At 45.7% G+C, this 16,277-nt stretch overlaps 1 pseudogene; it reads left to right on the plus strand.

Annotated features, from left to right (window-relative positions):
• LOC137626721 (putative nuclease HARBI1) overlaps positions 1-16,277 on the plus strand; it is an 81,607-nt pseudogene that overhangs the window by 20,506 nt on the left and 44,824 nt on the right.

Below are 16,277 nucleotides of genomic sequence, written 5' to 3' on the forward strand. Positions count from 1 at the left end.
TTGTTGCCTCTATTTTTCAACCAGAGCTGCACATCACACTACTACTTTCTCGAAGCACGGTTTGGCAAACGCTCTACTCTCCTCAATCCCATCCTGGCCAATTCAAGACATGTGGCAGGATCAAAAATGGAAATAGGTGACGCTGAAGTCACCAGTTCCTTCCACCACCAGCTGCAACAAGCAGGTAAATGCCTGTCATGCCATTGAGCAACGTGACAGCGACTTGGAGCAGAGTAGCAGCTGGTGGATCTCCTTCCTGACTACTTTCAGAAATGGCCGAAAGGTCTGACCTTAGCATCACTTATTATTTAATTATCTGTCCCAATCATTTTGAGTTCTCTTTATTTTCATTGTCTTTTTTCTTTTGCAAATAGCTCGTAAAACTAAATGCATCATGAAACTAAATTAGACATTCTTTATCCTTTTCATTCGGCTTCATGTATGTTCGACCTCCTGTCCGTTCGCCCTCTTGTCTTTCTGTCCGTTCGGCATCATGTCCTACTACCGTTAAAATTCCACTGTAATAGCCTAGGATCGTAACCAGCCAAATGAATGCATAATAACCTAGGACTCTAACTAGCCAAATTAGAATATAAGAGCCTTGGACCATAAACAACCAAAGTGAATACATAATAGCCTAGGGCATCAAGCAGATGAATGATTATGTAATTATCATCAGAATTTGATGAATTTATCAGCTGAAACAGGTCAATTTATTTAGCACCACTTGAAATTGGTCAGCAACTTTCATTTACTAAACACGTTCTTGCTCAAAATATAAAGATTTTAAGAAATACGTTCTTCATGAGAGTTCAAGAAACACGTTCTTACTCAAATCTTATAAAAAAATTGCCGATTTACTTGAAAAAGGAGAGGACCAACCTTCTCCGAGGAATTGATCCTCCGGGGCATGCCCCGTGTGTCCGCCAGTGTCCAAATGGCGGTGAAAAATCATCGCCTTGAACGGGTTACTTATGACGATGACTCCCTAGTGATGCAGCTCTTTCATGTGGGTGAGAGGTAACTGGAACAGAATAGGAAGATTTGACGCTTTACAAAGATTGGAAAACATTTATGGCAACTACAAGAAAGCTTTACAAAGATTGGGAAACGTTTATGGCAACTACGAGAAAGCTTTACAAAGATTGGGAAACGTTTATGGCAACTACGAGAAAGCTTTACAAAGATTGGAAAATGTTTATGGTAACTATGAGAAAGCTTTAAGAAGCTTGGAAAACATTTATGGTAACTACAAGAAAGCTTTATAAAGATTGGAAAACGTTTATGGCAACTATGAGAAAGCTTTAAGAAGATTGGAAAACGTTTATTGCAACTACAAGAAAGCTTTATTAAGATTGGAAAACGTTTATAGCAACTACGAGAAAGCTTTAAGAAGATTGGAAAACGTTTATAGCAACTGCGAGAAAGCTTTGATAGGTGAGATTCAGTGTTTGTTGAAGAGAAAGTTGTTTGAATAAGGTTGTCAGTTAAATTATTATCATTACTAGCTAGCTGAAACCCTAGTTATAAAAGGAGGATGCAATAAGGCCAAGGGCTCCAGCAGGGAAAAATGAACTATATGAGATGTAATGAATAAAATATATGAAATATCTTAGGGTCAGTAACTATTTAAAAGTAGCTCTAATTTATATAAACTATGAAGACAAACCTATGTCAGCCTGTTCAACACAAAAACATTAGCTGCAAGTTTGAACTTCTGAAGTCTCACCGATGTAACTGCCAGGTTAGGAAGATCATTCCAAAATCTGGTCTCAGCGGGAATAAAACTTCTTGAGTACCATGTACTGTTGAGCCTTAATCCTTGTCTATCTCTTATCCCTCACTGAGAATTTATTTTTTATGGTAAGAAGATAATTCTTGGTCATTTTGAAGCTAAATCCTTGTATTCTCTATAGCCATGTTAAGAAATTATATGTTTAATAGACACTTGAAATTAGATTAGAATTTTTATTGAAGCCATCAGCAGAATCTCGACAGCTAGAAACATTACGAAGTCCGGTACTAACCCTGTCTTTGTGGGGAAGCCTCATAGCCTTTACAGTCGTGTATCCATGGCTCTTCTGCAGTATAGTCATGCCAGAATCATACACAATCCCCTCGCCATACATTCCTGCAAAGAAAACGGAGGAGGGTTAATCTGAAACTGTGGCGAGTTATTGATTTCTTACGTGAAGGTATCATGGCCTTCTGTTCTTTGTCGTGAGGTCAGGAATTTTAGTACCTGGAAGACATTGGCTGCATTACAAAATCCAATTTTAAATATTAAACTTAGCCGGTGAATATATAATAGCTGACGTCTCGGACGGCTCGACAGATACCAAAAACTCGCGAGAGATCGCCATGAAGGTTGCGGGTGTGACCACCAGCGCCGACTATCGGCCAGATACCGCATATACTTGTCAAGTTCTTCAGTTCTTCTCTGTCGGTCTTGTCGACAAGTTGGTTCCGCTCGCTTATGACCTTGAGTTTTCTACCTATTTGGTGAAGTACTTTATTTTGGTTGTTTATTGGCTTTCGCTGTGACGGGTGTTTTTTCTTCAATTAAACTCTTGAAACCCTTTTTTTGGCTGGTGTTTATTGTTGATAACTTTGGTTTTGACTTGGATTTTCTCTGATTGTTCAATATGGCTGACCCTTCTCCTATCCCTGAACCTAAATATCGCAAGTGTGCGAGGGATTGCAACAAACGTCTTCCCAAGGCCTCTATCGACCCACATACCGTTTGTTCTAATTGCCGGGGGTAAATCCTGCCAATTAGGAGATCGGTGTGATGAGTGCGTGGTCTTGTCGGAATTCGACTGGCTTGAGTATGACAAATATACTTGTAAGCTGGAGAGAGATAGGGTGAGGAGAAGCTCCTCTAGATCTTTGGAATTTTCCTCCTCCCATGCCCCTGAACCTAATCCTTCCCCTGTAGTAGTTGTTCCTGAACCCCCTACTAGCACTCATGAACCGTCCATGCGGGATATGTTTCTAGCGATTCAAGCTTTAGGCGAAAAAGTTGAGTCCTTAGCATCGGACCGTAACCAACTCATGTCAGATGTTAAGTTGTTGAAGTGTCAGAGTGGTAAAACAGAAAATTGTAGTGATAAAGTGATAAGTGCGCAAAGTGTGTTTAGTGTTGCGACCGAGGGTTCGTCTGTTCGTGCTTGTCGCTCCCCTAGTCCGAGACCTCTTTCAGGCTCCCCTGCACCAGGGAGAAGTAATGTCGTAGGACTTAAGGGGACGAGAGGCGTTAACCAACGTACAGACGTTCCCTCTTTGGTATCGGACGTTTCTCGTCAAGATCGCCCTTACCATGAGACGGGTGAGACTGTGTTCTCCTCGTCCTCCAAAGACTTATCGCACAAGAAACCTTGGCGCAAGGTTTCTAGACCCTTGAAGCGAAAGTCAGTCCCTTCAGGACAGGTCCAGCGTCCTGGCTGTAGCCATTGGGACAGCTCTGACATTTTACAGTCGTCGGATGACTGTTCGCCTATTAAGCGCAAGCGTAACACGGGGTCCGAGGGTCACGGTAGAGGCAATGTTTTGCCAACGCAGACGTTACCGACGTCACGGCCCGTTCCGACTCCCGTTGATCCGAAGTGGGTGGTCCTGCGGGACATGCAGTCTAAGCTTGCCTCCCTTATGGAAGAGTATGACTTTGAGCAGGTTCGCGATGATCCTTTGCTTTCGAGTCGCCAGTGCGCTGAACGTGACTCTGGCCGTCAGCCGCCCAAACGAGTTTTCACTCGTCCGTTTGACGTTAGTGCTGACGTTTCTAGTACTTTGAAACGCGATGTCAGTAGTCTTTCACGTCAGTCACGTGACATGGATCCCCCCTTGCTGCAGTCTCGTACTGACGTTCAGCTGCTGCCGCCGCAGCCCCGCACTGACGTTCGCCGACCGGCTCTGTTGCCTCGACGTGACGTTGAGCGTCAGTCACCGCAGTCGGAGGTTGTTTTGCCTGCTCAGACTATGCAGTCAATGCAGTTCCGACGTGACGTCGAGCGTCAATCAACTTCAGCTGTTGTTGTTGGTCAGTCACAGGGATTTCAGTCCTTTCAGCAGCGGCGTGACGTCGCTTCCTCTTCTGCTACTGCTGCTCCTTTGCTTGTTGACATTGCCTGTCAAGCGTTGCCTCCTCGGCAGGTCTCTCCTTTTCATGAGACTCGGCAGTTGTCGGACGAAGTTCCGTCGGATGAGGAAGTCGCTGATCCCCTTCCAACTGATATTCCTTTGGGGACTTTGTCGGACGGAGAGGAGCCTAAAGCTGCTCAGCCCTCTCTGGATTTTAAAAAGATCATGCTGATTTTTAAGGAACTGTTTCCTGACCATTTTGTAACTGCTGCTCCTCGTTCGCCTCCGTCAGAGTTTACGCTAGGCCTAGCTACTTCGACACCGTCGTTTACTAAGCTAGTGCTCTCTCGCTCTTCTAAGAGAGCTTTGCGTTTACTGGCGATTGGTTGATCACCAGGAGGAGTTTGGGGAAGACAGCCTTTGCTTTCCCCCCTTTTAAACTGGCTTCTAGAGCGAGCGTCTGGTATGACACGGGAGAAGTTCTCGGCTTGGGAGTTCCTGCCTCTGCCCAGGGAGACTTCTCAAGCCTCGTAGACTCTCCCCGTCGCCTGGCCATGAGACGCTCTAAAGTTTACTGGTCCTCTTCGGACCTTGATCATCTCCTCAAAGGGGTTTACAGGGCCTTCGAAGTTTTTAACTTCTTGGATTGGTCGCTGGGAGCCTTGAGTAGGAAGATCTCTTCGGCCGACTGTGATGTATCCGTGCTTATTATGTCCTGCATGGACAAAGCTATCCGTGATGGCTCTAATGAGCTCGCCGCTACCTTTACGGCAGGAGTCCTTAAGAAGAGGGAGACTCTTTGCTCGTTCCTTTCGGCAGGAGTAACTCCCTGCCAAAGGTCAGAGCTTCTCTTTGCCCCGTTGTCATCTGCCTTGTTTCCTCAGCAGTTGATAAAGGATATTGCGGCTTCTCTGGTGCAGAAGGATACCCACGACCTGATGGCTACGTCGGCACGCAAGGCTGCTCCTTCATCATCTTATGTCGTAAGACCCAAGCTCGATACTCCAGCAACTAGGTTTATCCCGCCCTTTCGTGGCAGAGCCCCCAGTAAGGGAGGCGCTCGTGCCGACAGTAAAAGAGGCAAGAGGAGAGGATCCAAGTCCTCCCGTGGCAGAGTCTGACTGCCCACGTCCTCAGACAGCGGTAGGGGCCAGACTGAACAACTTCTGGCAAGCCTGGGAGAAGAGGGGTGCAGACCAAGAGTCTGTGTTGTTGCTAAAGGAGGGGTACAAAATACCTTTTGTACGGAGACCTCCTTTGGTAAAAGTTCCTATAGACCTCTCTCCCAGGTATCGAGAGGAGTCAAGGAGACAGGCACTACAACTGCAGGTGTCTCAGTTGCTAGAGAAGGGAGCGGTGGTGAAAGTCTCGGACCTTCAATCACCGGGATTTTACAACCGTCTCTTCCTAGTCCCAAAGCATACAGGAGGTTGGAGGCCGGTGCTGGATGTCAGTGCGCTCAACGTTTTTGTTGTCAAAACAAAATTTACGATGGAGACCACGAAGTCCGTCCTAGCAGCGGTCAGAGAGGGAGACTGGATGGTCTCTCTCTCGACCTGCAGGATGCGTACTTCCACATTCCTATACACCCGGATTCTCAACCGTATCTGAGGTTTGTATACAGGAATGTGGTGTACCAATTCCGAGCACTGTGCTTCGGCCTCAGCCCTGCTCCTCTTGTTTTTACGAGGCTCATGAGAAATGTGGCAAAATTTCTTCATTTATCGGGGATTCGAGCCTCCTTGTACTTGGACGAGTGGCTGCTCAAAGCGTCGTCCCGTCATCGCTGTCTGCAGGACCTTCAATGGACGTTGGATCTTGCAAAGGAGTTGGGACTGTTGGTGAACTTAGAGAAGTCTCAGCTGACTCCCTCCCAATCGATTCTCTATTTGGGGATGGAGATTCGCAGTCTAGCTTTTCGGGCTCTTCTGTCTGCCACCAGGATAGATCAAACCTTGCTCAAAGTCCGCCTCATGCTGAGAAAAGACCGTTGCTCAGTGAGAAGTTGGATGAGCCTCCTAGGGACGCTGTCATCCCTGGAACAATTTATCTCCCTAGGGAGACTTCACCTTCGCCCTCTCCAGTTCCATCTAGACTCCCATTGGGACAAGAACAAGACTTTGGAAGCTGTCTCAATCCCGATCTCCGAACCAGTAAAGACGTGCCTGAACTGGTGGGACAGCAACATAGGTCTTCGAGAGGGTCTGTCCCTGGCGGTCAAGAACCCAAACCACGTGTTATTTTCAGACGCGTCGGATTTGGGTTGGGGAGCGACTCTGGACGGTCTGGAATGTTCGGGTCTTTGGACGTCGGATCAGAGGAGCCTTCACATCAACTGCAAGGAGCTGTTGGCTGTTCACTTGGCCTTGACGAGTTTCGAGAGTCTTCTCCGAAACAAAGTGGTAGAAGTGAATGCGGACAACACCACAGCCTTGGCGTACATCTCCAAGCAAGGAGGCACTCACTCCCACACACTGTTCGTCATCGCAAGGGACCTCCTCATCTGGTCAAAAGATCGAGGCATCTCACTGTTGACAAGGTTCGTCCAGGGAAAATTGAACGTCTTGGCGGACTGTCTCAGTCGGAGAGGTCAGGTGATCCCCACAGAATGGACCCTCCACAAGGATGTGTGCAAGAGTCTTTGGATGACTTGGGGTCAGCCCATTATAGACCTCTTTGCGACCTCATTGACCAAAAGGCTCCCGACCTATTGCTCTCCAGTCCCAGATCCAGAGGCGGCCCACATAGATGCCTTTCTGCTGGACTGGTCTCACATGGACGCTTACGCATTCCCGCCGTTCAAGATCATCAACAGGGTTTTGCAGAAGTTCGCCTCTCACGAAGGGACAAGGTTGACGTTGGTTGCTCCCCTCTGGCCTGCGAGAGAGTGGTTCACAGAGGTACTTCAATGGCTGGTAGACGTTCCAAGGAGTCTACCTTTAAGGATGGATCTCTTACGGCAGCCCCACGTAAGGAGTCTTCATCAAAGCCTCCCCGCGCTTCATCTGACTGCCTTCAGACTATCGAAAGACTCTCGAGAGCTCGAGGATTTTCGAAGGAGGCAGCCAGAGCGATCGCGAGGGCTAAGAGATCATCTACTATCAAGGTCTACCAGTCGAAGTGGGAGGTCTTTAGAGAGTGGTGCAAGTCATCCTCTATTTCCTCTTCCAGTACCTCTGTAGCCCAAATTGCAGACTTTCTCCTACATCTGAGAAATGTTCGCTCCCTCTCTGCTCCCACTATTAAGGGCTACAGGAGCATGTTGGCTTCTGTGTTCAGACATAGAGGCTTGGATCTGTCAAATAATAAAGATCTCCAAGATCTCCTTAAGTCCTTCGAGACCTCTAAGGAGCGTCGTATGTCAACTCCTACTTGGAACTTAGACGTGGTCCTAAGGTTTCTAATGTCCGACAGGTTTGAGCCATTGCATTCAGCCTCCCTGAAGGATCTCACCCTCAAGACGCTTTTTTTGGTGTGTTTGGCTTCGGCTAAAAGGGTCAGTGAGATCCATGCCTTTAGTAAGAACATCGGCTTCTCTACAGATAAAGCCACATGTTCGCTTCAACTTGGTTTTTTGGCCAAGAATGAACTGCCTTCTCGTCCTTGGCCTAAATCTTTTGATATACCTTGCCTGTCAGAAATCGAAGGCAACGAGGTTGAAAGAGTACTGTGCCCAGTTAGAGCTCTTAAGTTTTATTTGGCTCGTACTAAACCATTACGAGGTGGTTCTGAGGCCTTATGGTGCTCCGTTAAGAAGCCCTCATTGCCCATGTCTAAAAATGCCTTATCGTACTTTATTAGATTTTTAATCCGGGAGGCACATTCTCATTTAAGTGAGAAAGATCGTTGTTTACTTAAGGTCAAGACGCGCGAAGTGAGAGCGATAGCAACTTCGGTGGCTTTTAAGCAAAACAGGTCTCTGCGAAGTATTATGGACGCGACCTTTTGGAGGAGCAAGTCGGTGTTCGCTTCATTTTACTTAAAAGACGTCCAGACTCTTTATGAGGACTGCTACACCCTGGGTCCATTCGTTGCAGCGAGTGCAGTAGTGGGTGAGGGTTCTACCACTACATTCCCTTAATCCCAATATCCTTTTAATCTTCTCATGAAATGTTTTTAATCTGGTCTTGGGTTGTACGGAAGACTAGGAAGTCTTTCGCATCCTTTTTGATTTGGCGGGTGGTCAAATGTCGTTTCTTGAGAGCGCCCAGATTAAGGGTATTGATGAGGTCCTGTTGTATGGGTGGTCGTCCTGGATATAACAGCTCCTGGGAGTCTTTCAGCATCCTGAGAGGATGGCTGGGCTTCGTGAGGAAAGCGGACTAATAAGGCAGAGTAATCGTCAGAGTCAGCTTCCTTACCAGGTACCTACAGTATATTTAAGTGGGTTTTTTTATGATATAATTGTCAAAAACTCATGAGCATATACGCCTTTATTGCATTAATACTGGTCTCTACCCACCACCATGGGTGTGAATCAGCTATTATATATTCACCGGCTAAGTTTAATATTTAAAAATGATATTTTGATTATAAAATAAATTTTTGAATATACTTACCCGGTGAATATATAAATTAAAGGCCCTCCCTTCCTCCCCGATAGAGACCCAGCGGACTGAGAAGAACTGGAGAACTTGACAAGTATATGCGGTATCTGGCCGATAGTCGGCGCTGGTGGTCACACCCGCAACCTTCACGGCGATCGCTCGCGAGTTTTTGGTATCTGTCGAGCCGTCCGAGACGTCAGCTATTATATATTCACCGGGTAAGTATATTCAAAAATTTATTTTATAATCAAAATATCATAATTGCATAAATATTCTCTAGATTTGATCTGTCGGTTAAATTTAATTTACACCGCTGTAGCCATAACAGAAAAAAAAAATCTGTGTTTATTGTACGAAGGTAGAGCTAGCAAGGTGTGGGATACAGTCCCAGATGGCAAGGAGGTGGTCGAATTCAACTTTGACATTCCACAGGCAAATTCTGTGACAAACCCATAAGCCAAAGTTACAATCTAAGACTCGCACAAGGGTCTATTCAAACTACAGGGAACCTGTATGACTGTATTCCTTTCAGGACCTGTACAAAGTGAATACCACATAGCTGCGGATTCTTTTCATTATACATTTTTTCCCTTATTCGAATTGGGTGGCACCAAAAGAGTCCATCCTTCTGGTTTCTATGCTACTCTTTGGGTTTAGTCGATAGCCACACAGCAATTTAAAAGACCATAGCAGATAATGGAACCAATTTATTGTCAAACGAGTACTGCATTGTTTAGCCTTGGCATGTACTGCCATGCCTCTAGCTCACAGTGATGGCAAGGTTGTTGCTTCAATGGATTTTGTCAGATCTGATTGGGGTTTGAACTCATGGCTATGTAAGTTGCCGGTTTGAACCACCGAGAGATCGGAAACGCAAAGGAAACTCCCTTACCTTTTACTTTCAGGGATGTGTCGTCGTAGAGCGAGCCTGTAAAAATCCCTGTGGCTCCTTCCACTAAGTACCTGAAATCAAGAAGAAAATAATGTAAGACAATAAGTCTTGTTTGTGTGAACCTGCAGATACTCATCAGTTTGCAACCACAAAATCTTTGTTTCCTTAAAAAAAGTAGTGGTTTCACACGCCCCAGTTATTTTACCGACACCCTATAAGGGTGAGCGAGCTGGGTATATTCTTGGCATTCCATGCAACATTTTTTTCGGGTATATTTAGCAGTATTTATACCTTAGAAATGGTGCTTTAAGGAGCATTTCACTGGGCGACACAGGTCCCTGGCCCAGAAATAGATTTTTCCTTCGTCAAAATCCCTTAATTAAATACCACACAAAATAAATTTATACTTTGCCTAAATGTACGTTCAATCATAGGCCAAGATTTAAAACACTTCATACGATTTCTAAGAGAGTGGTGAGAGAATGGAATTTTAACTAATCTTCTTTGTACTTGGACACATTGTTGATCAGTAGGTTGCCAGGACCTGATACTGGAGCCCCTGCACTCAAGTATCTCACTGTACATTACCATAGCTATGAAAGGGAGAAACTAAAGTAATTTCTAAATTCTTCAAAAAAAAAAAAAAAAATGCGAAAAAAGCGCCCACAAAATCAACCGACTGTAGCCAAAAGCTGCGAACGAAGGAATGAGAGGCAGGAATGTATAGGGGCACTCGAAGGTGATGGGATGTGTAACGGCTCCCTATCTTTCCCTCCCCTTAGTGGATTAGACTGGGTAAGGTCCATTTGGGGTGCAGATATCTTAGGTTATCTTAGGATACGTCCCTGATTATACACGATATCTTCGGATGGTCGTTTCCGGGGGTTGGAAACCTGTGATACCCAATGGTAATTCTCTTGTAATATCAATCGCAGAAATATTATACTGTAGAAGTTGCCAGAAAGAACTTCCATCAGGACGACATGGCTCGAGCCCTAAAATAGATTTTTCCTACGTCAAAATCCCTTTTATGGGCCAAGCAGTGGATTACAGTATTAAAGATGGCTGCTTCTGCTGAACGAAACAATAAAGGCAACAGTATTTGGGCAATTACTGTAAAAAAAAAAAACAACCCAATGACCCTGGTATTTATTTTCTCGGGACAAACGATGATGGAACGTTTCTTAACCACCAGGGCTGTTATGTTTCAGCAACTGTTTCTTAAGGCTTCTTTCACACTCTTTCCAGGATGATGTAACAGAACTCCGACATTTGTATTCTTCTAGACTTTTGTCCCATAATACTGGTTTCATTGCTATTGAAGATATTAGTAAATAAGGGATTTTGACGAAGGAAAAATCTATTTCTGTGGAGAGACCTGTGACGCCCGGTGGAAAGGGTCCTTCTTTACACTTTTCTAATTTAAATCTTCCAAATATACTAGAGAAAGATAAAAGCATGGAATGCAGGGTTACAACCCTCGCGCGAGCACCTTGTTGGTGTCGTGTATTTAACAAGGGCGTGTGTAAACCACTATTCACAGGCTGTCTTCCATTTAGATAATCCCTTCATCAAAGGGGAGGGCCGTGACAGGCCCTAGAGAATACAGTTGGGCTACCCCACCGACACCTACTACTCGCGCTCTCCAGGTCATCCCTCTGCAAGAACATATGGCTTGGCAAGGAAAGGGTGGGTCCGTACAAAAATAACCGGGAAGGGTTTCACCGGGCGTCACAGGTCTCTCCCCAGAAATAGATTTTTCCTTCGTCAAAATCCCTTTTCTGGGTCGATCTGTGACGGCCGGTGAAAATGTACCAGAGAATGCCTTCCAAGCCTAACAAAGTAATAACATAATGCGGAGAATACAATCACCATGTACGACAATAATATAATATAATAATGTAAGAAACGTCCAATTACCAACTAGCCAAATGACATAGGGAGCGTAAGGCTAAATAACTAAGACGACAAGGAATCAACTGAGTGTCAAATCGCAAAAGGCATCAAACCTTACATGTCTAAGCATATCTAAACCTTAAAGGAACGGTAACTACAATAACAGTTAAACCATAGGAATTAAACATGGCAAATATCATAGGGCTAACGAACTACCCAGAAGAGTGACAACGTGGTGTGAGTGGCGGGTAGGAGGGAGAAGAGAAGAGATGGAAGAAAGGAAGAAGCAGAGATTAATAGAGAGGGAATAGGCTCCCCGCTGCCATCGTCGGGTATTTAAGGGCCTGTAAAATCTTTAGATAGTGGCGTAAGACAACCATAAGGGATTTCCAACCCATATATTTTTTGTTTAAAAATCATCAAAGTCCCTGTTCTGGAAGTAATTGATGTAGGTATCTACTGTCCGTATATCATGAGCCTGGGGAAATGATTCCGGATTAGTATGTTTAAAGAAGTAGAGGATTTGTTGCCTGATGCCGTGAATGGAAATAGTACCTCCTTGTTCCCCGATAACCAAGGGGCCAGACGAGCGGGTGGCAGTTCTAGCTAAAAAAGGCCTTGAGAGTAGTGACTGAACACAGAGAAAAGATCCTGGGGAAGAAGAATAATCTTTCGAGGGGAGCACCTATTTTGCGGATCCTCATATTTTAGCTAGGAAAGCATTGTCTGGAGAAAGGAGTACTTCGGCTGAAGGGAGGAAATCTATGTTTTTCGGGTTCGTGAGAGAGCTGCTAGTTCTGATATTCCATCACCTGAGGCTAAAGCCATTAGAAATAAAGTCTTCCTAAGAAGAGTGATAAGAGCAGGGTTCATTGTCCGTGTCCGGCGCAAGTTTTGAGGACACCGTTCATAGACCAGAGTCCTTTTGTGGCCAAACCGAAGGTCAAAGCTTAGCACATGTTTTTGGAATAGATGAGAAATAGGAATCAGCTAGGTTAATGTTAAACCCAACAAGGAAGATCTTCTCCAAATCTGACTTGATGGTGGTTAAAGTTCTAACTGTTAGGCCTTTGCCAAATAAGAACCTCAAGAAAGAGATGTCTATATTCGGAGACATACGAGTATGGTCTGAACTCTTAGGGAATCTGCTAGTTGTTAACGGCCGAATCATATTGGCGAATTGTCGAGTCCCTTTTGTCTGATTCGATGAAGAGATCGATTTCCGGTTCAATGTTCGCGTCTCTACGAGCTGCAACCTTCCTGTAGTCCACAAAGTCAGAGTTTCGGCTACCCTTGAGCAATCTGACACAGTGAGTTTGGATTACTTGAGTCAGTTTGGGGAACGGAATCCAGAAGGGACGGAGTTTCAACTTGAGGTTGAGAAGAAACCAACTGTTCTTGGCCAGTGAGGTGGTACTAAAACCACTGCCCCCCGTAAGGAGCGTAGTTTGTGTAAAAGTCTCATTAGAAGATTCACTGGGGGAAATAGGTAAACCTTCTTCTAATGGTTCCTGAGTATCCACCGGAATTAAATTATGTCCAGAGACCATTCTGACTCCAGTGGTTTCGTCCTGGCTGGTGAGTTACTGACAGGATCCAGTTCTTTTCTGTTGGCCAGGCGAAGATATTGACCAGGATCTGATTCAGGTTGGGTGACTTGGATCCTCCCCTGTTGACGCAGTGTACCACGTCTGTGCTGTCTGACACTACTCTGATGTAGCTCGACCTCGGAGGAGAGAGTCTCTTCAGGGTCAAGAACACTGCCATGACTTCGAGAACATTGATATGGGTCTGTTTCATGGCGGGTGACCAAGACCCCTGAAACATCTGATGTTCGGAGTAATCCCCCCATCCACTTAAGAGGCACTGCTGTATGGAATGTCTCTTGTGGAGGTGGGAATTGTAGAGGAACCGATTTGGAGAGGTTCTTCGGTTCGGACCATGGCCGTAGTCTCATTTTCAAGACAGAGGGGATCTTCGAGACCTTGTCTCTTAAAGGTACTGTAGCTCTCTTTCTCCAAACTCGATTGATGTCTTTGAATTTTTGTTATTGAAGTGAATTGGAGAAGGCCGATGATACTTTCTAAGGTTCTTCTGGACATGCGTTTGTGTTTGAGAAAATTCTTGATCTTGGAAGCTATTCCTCTTACCTTTTTGGAAGGGAGAGACAACGTGTGCTTCGAAAGGTGCCACTGAATGTCTAACCATTCTAAGTGGCCTGATGGTTGCAGGCGAGACTTTTGGAGATTGACCCGAAATCACAGGTTGTCGAGAAATCGAAGTACTTCCTTCGTAGCTCTGTTGTCTTCTATGGCCGACCAGGCCCAAATGAGCCAACCGTCCAGATAAGCCATGATCTGTATCTCTTGGTTCCTGAGTTGTTCTAACACTGTCTCTCCCAGTTTCGTGAATATCCTGGGATCAATGTTGAGGCTGAAGAGCCTGTCTTGAACGCAAAGGCTTTCCTGCCTAGGCGGAAACCCAGATAAGAAGAGAAGTTTCGAGCTATAGGCACATGATAACAGTCGTCGGTAAGATGACAGAGGTGGTGACGGCCCCACGAGGAAGTAAGGTCCCTACCTGAGAGATAGTCATCATCCGGAACTTGCCGCAGAGAATGTAAGAGTTTAGCTTTGACAAGTCCCGGTCCACTCTCAATGCCGACAAGCCTTTCTTCAGAATTGTGAACAGGCGGCCTTGGAACTTCGGTGATCGGTCCCGTTTGATTGCTTTCTTCTTGAGTAACTCTGTGGTGTACTCTTTCAGGCTGGGAGTGGATTTCTGGGAGAGGGTCACTGGTGGAGGAGGAGGACCTTGTGGCCATTTCCACCTCAAACCTTTAGAGATTATGCTATGAGCCCACGGACTGAAGGTCCAATGGTCTTGAAAGTGGTAAAGTCTCTCCCCTACCGGGACTACCTCGTTGTGAGGGAGTGAACCTAGGTCCTTTCCTTCCCCGAGCCCCCTTTTTCCTAGGTCCGCCTTGATGGCGGAACTGTCTTCTACTCCTGTATCTTCCTCTCTGGTGTCCACGAAAGGAACCCGAGGGTTCAGAGCTAGGGCTGAATGCAGGCGAGGGCATCCAAACGGGGTTGGGCTGTGTACCTGGGGAACCAGTGAGGTATCCCACCTGATGAGGGGGGATCCGGATGCATAAACGTCGAATCAGAGGAAGACTGATGTCGAGTGGGTAACTGACTATTGATGGCATTGACCCCGGTTCGTTTTGTAGAGGGCAACTCTCTGCTTCTTCTTGAAGAAAGCTTGCTTTTGGTCTTCGACCTTCTTTCTGGCAGTGAGGCCCCACCTTTCCTGCAATTTTGGGTTGCTCTCGTATCATCTTGTAGAACCTTGTTCACCTCCTCCTGAGGGAAGAGGGTTTTACCTCATCAGGAGGAAACTATCAGCCTGCTCGATTCCTGTCTGATAGAGGCCTCAGACAGAACATATTTCCCACAACTAACCCGATCAGACCACCAAATGTGTAGGTCGAATTGGAAGGGCAGAGATTGGTTCTTCCTGAATATCCGAAACAAAGTCACAGTGGGATAAATCGAGGCTAGGGTCTCCCCGAGGTGGGGTCCGGCTCTTTAAGAGCCGGTATGGCCGAACCTTCTTTGTCAGCTTGAATAGTAAGACCTGTCCATTTATCCATAATAGGCAAGGCAACAATGAGAGCAGCTGTAGATATGGCGTATTCCCCATTGTGTGGGGTGAGCTTGGAATTATCGTACCCCCCAGACCGACAACATCCTGGTCCAGACAGATCGGGCCTGTCCTTTAGGAAATAATACCGTTACCTTCGGTACCTTGTCTAACCTAACCAAGGTATGCTCTTCCAATCGAACGAATCCGTTGAATGGGAATTCTAGTCCCTGAGAGTAAATTCTAGGTTCTCCAGAGAGCGGACGTCTATGCCATCCAGCGTTATGGTACCATCTATATATGGGACATGTAAGGCAAATTTCCATGTGTTGTTTTTATCGAAGGAGGTTACTTCGATACGCCTGGGGCAGTAGGGGGAGTCATCCGAATTCCTGAACGGATCCGACTCACCACCATATCTTTGAGCTCCGTCATAGCCCCTTGGCTTTCCCTAGAATGTGTTGCTTTTAGCAGTCACGGTTTTATGCAAGGTAACATGAACATCAGGATCCTTTGAGGGTCCTAGGTCGGTGATGCAGGTAATTGCAAAGCTGAAGGCTCAAAACTCATCACCACCTACCTGCCCGTCCATGGGGTCGATGTCCAACCCTAGAGAGGAAACTCCGAGGAGATAGGGTCCTCTAGATGGAGCATTCCTTCCAAACCTTGATACCCAAGGGCGGAGAGCCTCTCTTGCAGGCCGGAGAGATTCATCATCATCCTGAAAGAAGTGAGGGGATTAGTGATGAAGGAGAAGACCGTTCTCCTCAATAAGCAATGCATACATTAATCCGGATCAAATTAAATCATCGCCAAAGGATACCAAAAGGAAACATATTAGAACCAACTTACATCATGGGTCCGGAGTAGCGAGGACAGCTCGTAGCAGAGCGTGCATGACTCCGGGAACCATACCATGTAGGCGGACCTTCTGTAAAAGAAAGGGGACATAAGTCTGGATGTTCCTTGAAACTCTGGTTCGTGATCCTATTCACAGGCTGGGATCAGTCGTACAACTCTAACTAATAAAAATGCCTATATTTATGCATATATTTAATTATAACTATGTATAAATATGGATAAATATCCATACAACATCGTGTTCAAATAGAAATAAATTTCTACTCAGTACTTGGAACCGAACGCTAGCCCCTTCTAATGAAAAGCCAGGTCAAAACCAACCATGCCATGAGAGGCTATCTACTGTTCCTTGAGAC

The sequence above is a fragment of the Palaemon carinicauda genome, chromosome 34 (genome assembly GCF_036898095.1).
Source record: "Palaemon carinicauda isolate YSFRI2023 chromosome 34, ASM3689809v2, whole genome shotgun sequence".
Classification (NCBI taxonomy): domain Eukaryota; kingdom Metazoa; phylum Arthropoda; class Malacostraca; order Decapoda; family Palaemonidae; genus Palaemon; species Palaemon carinicauda.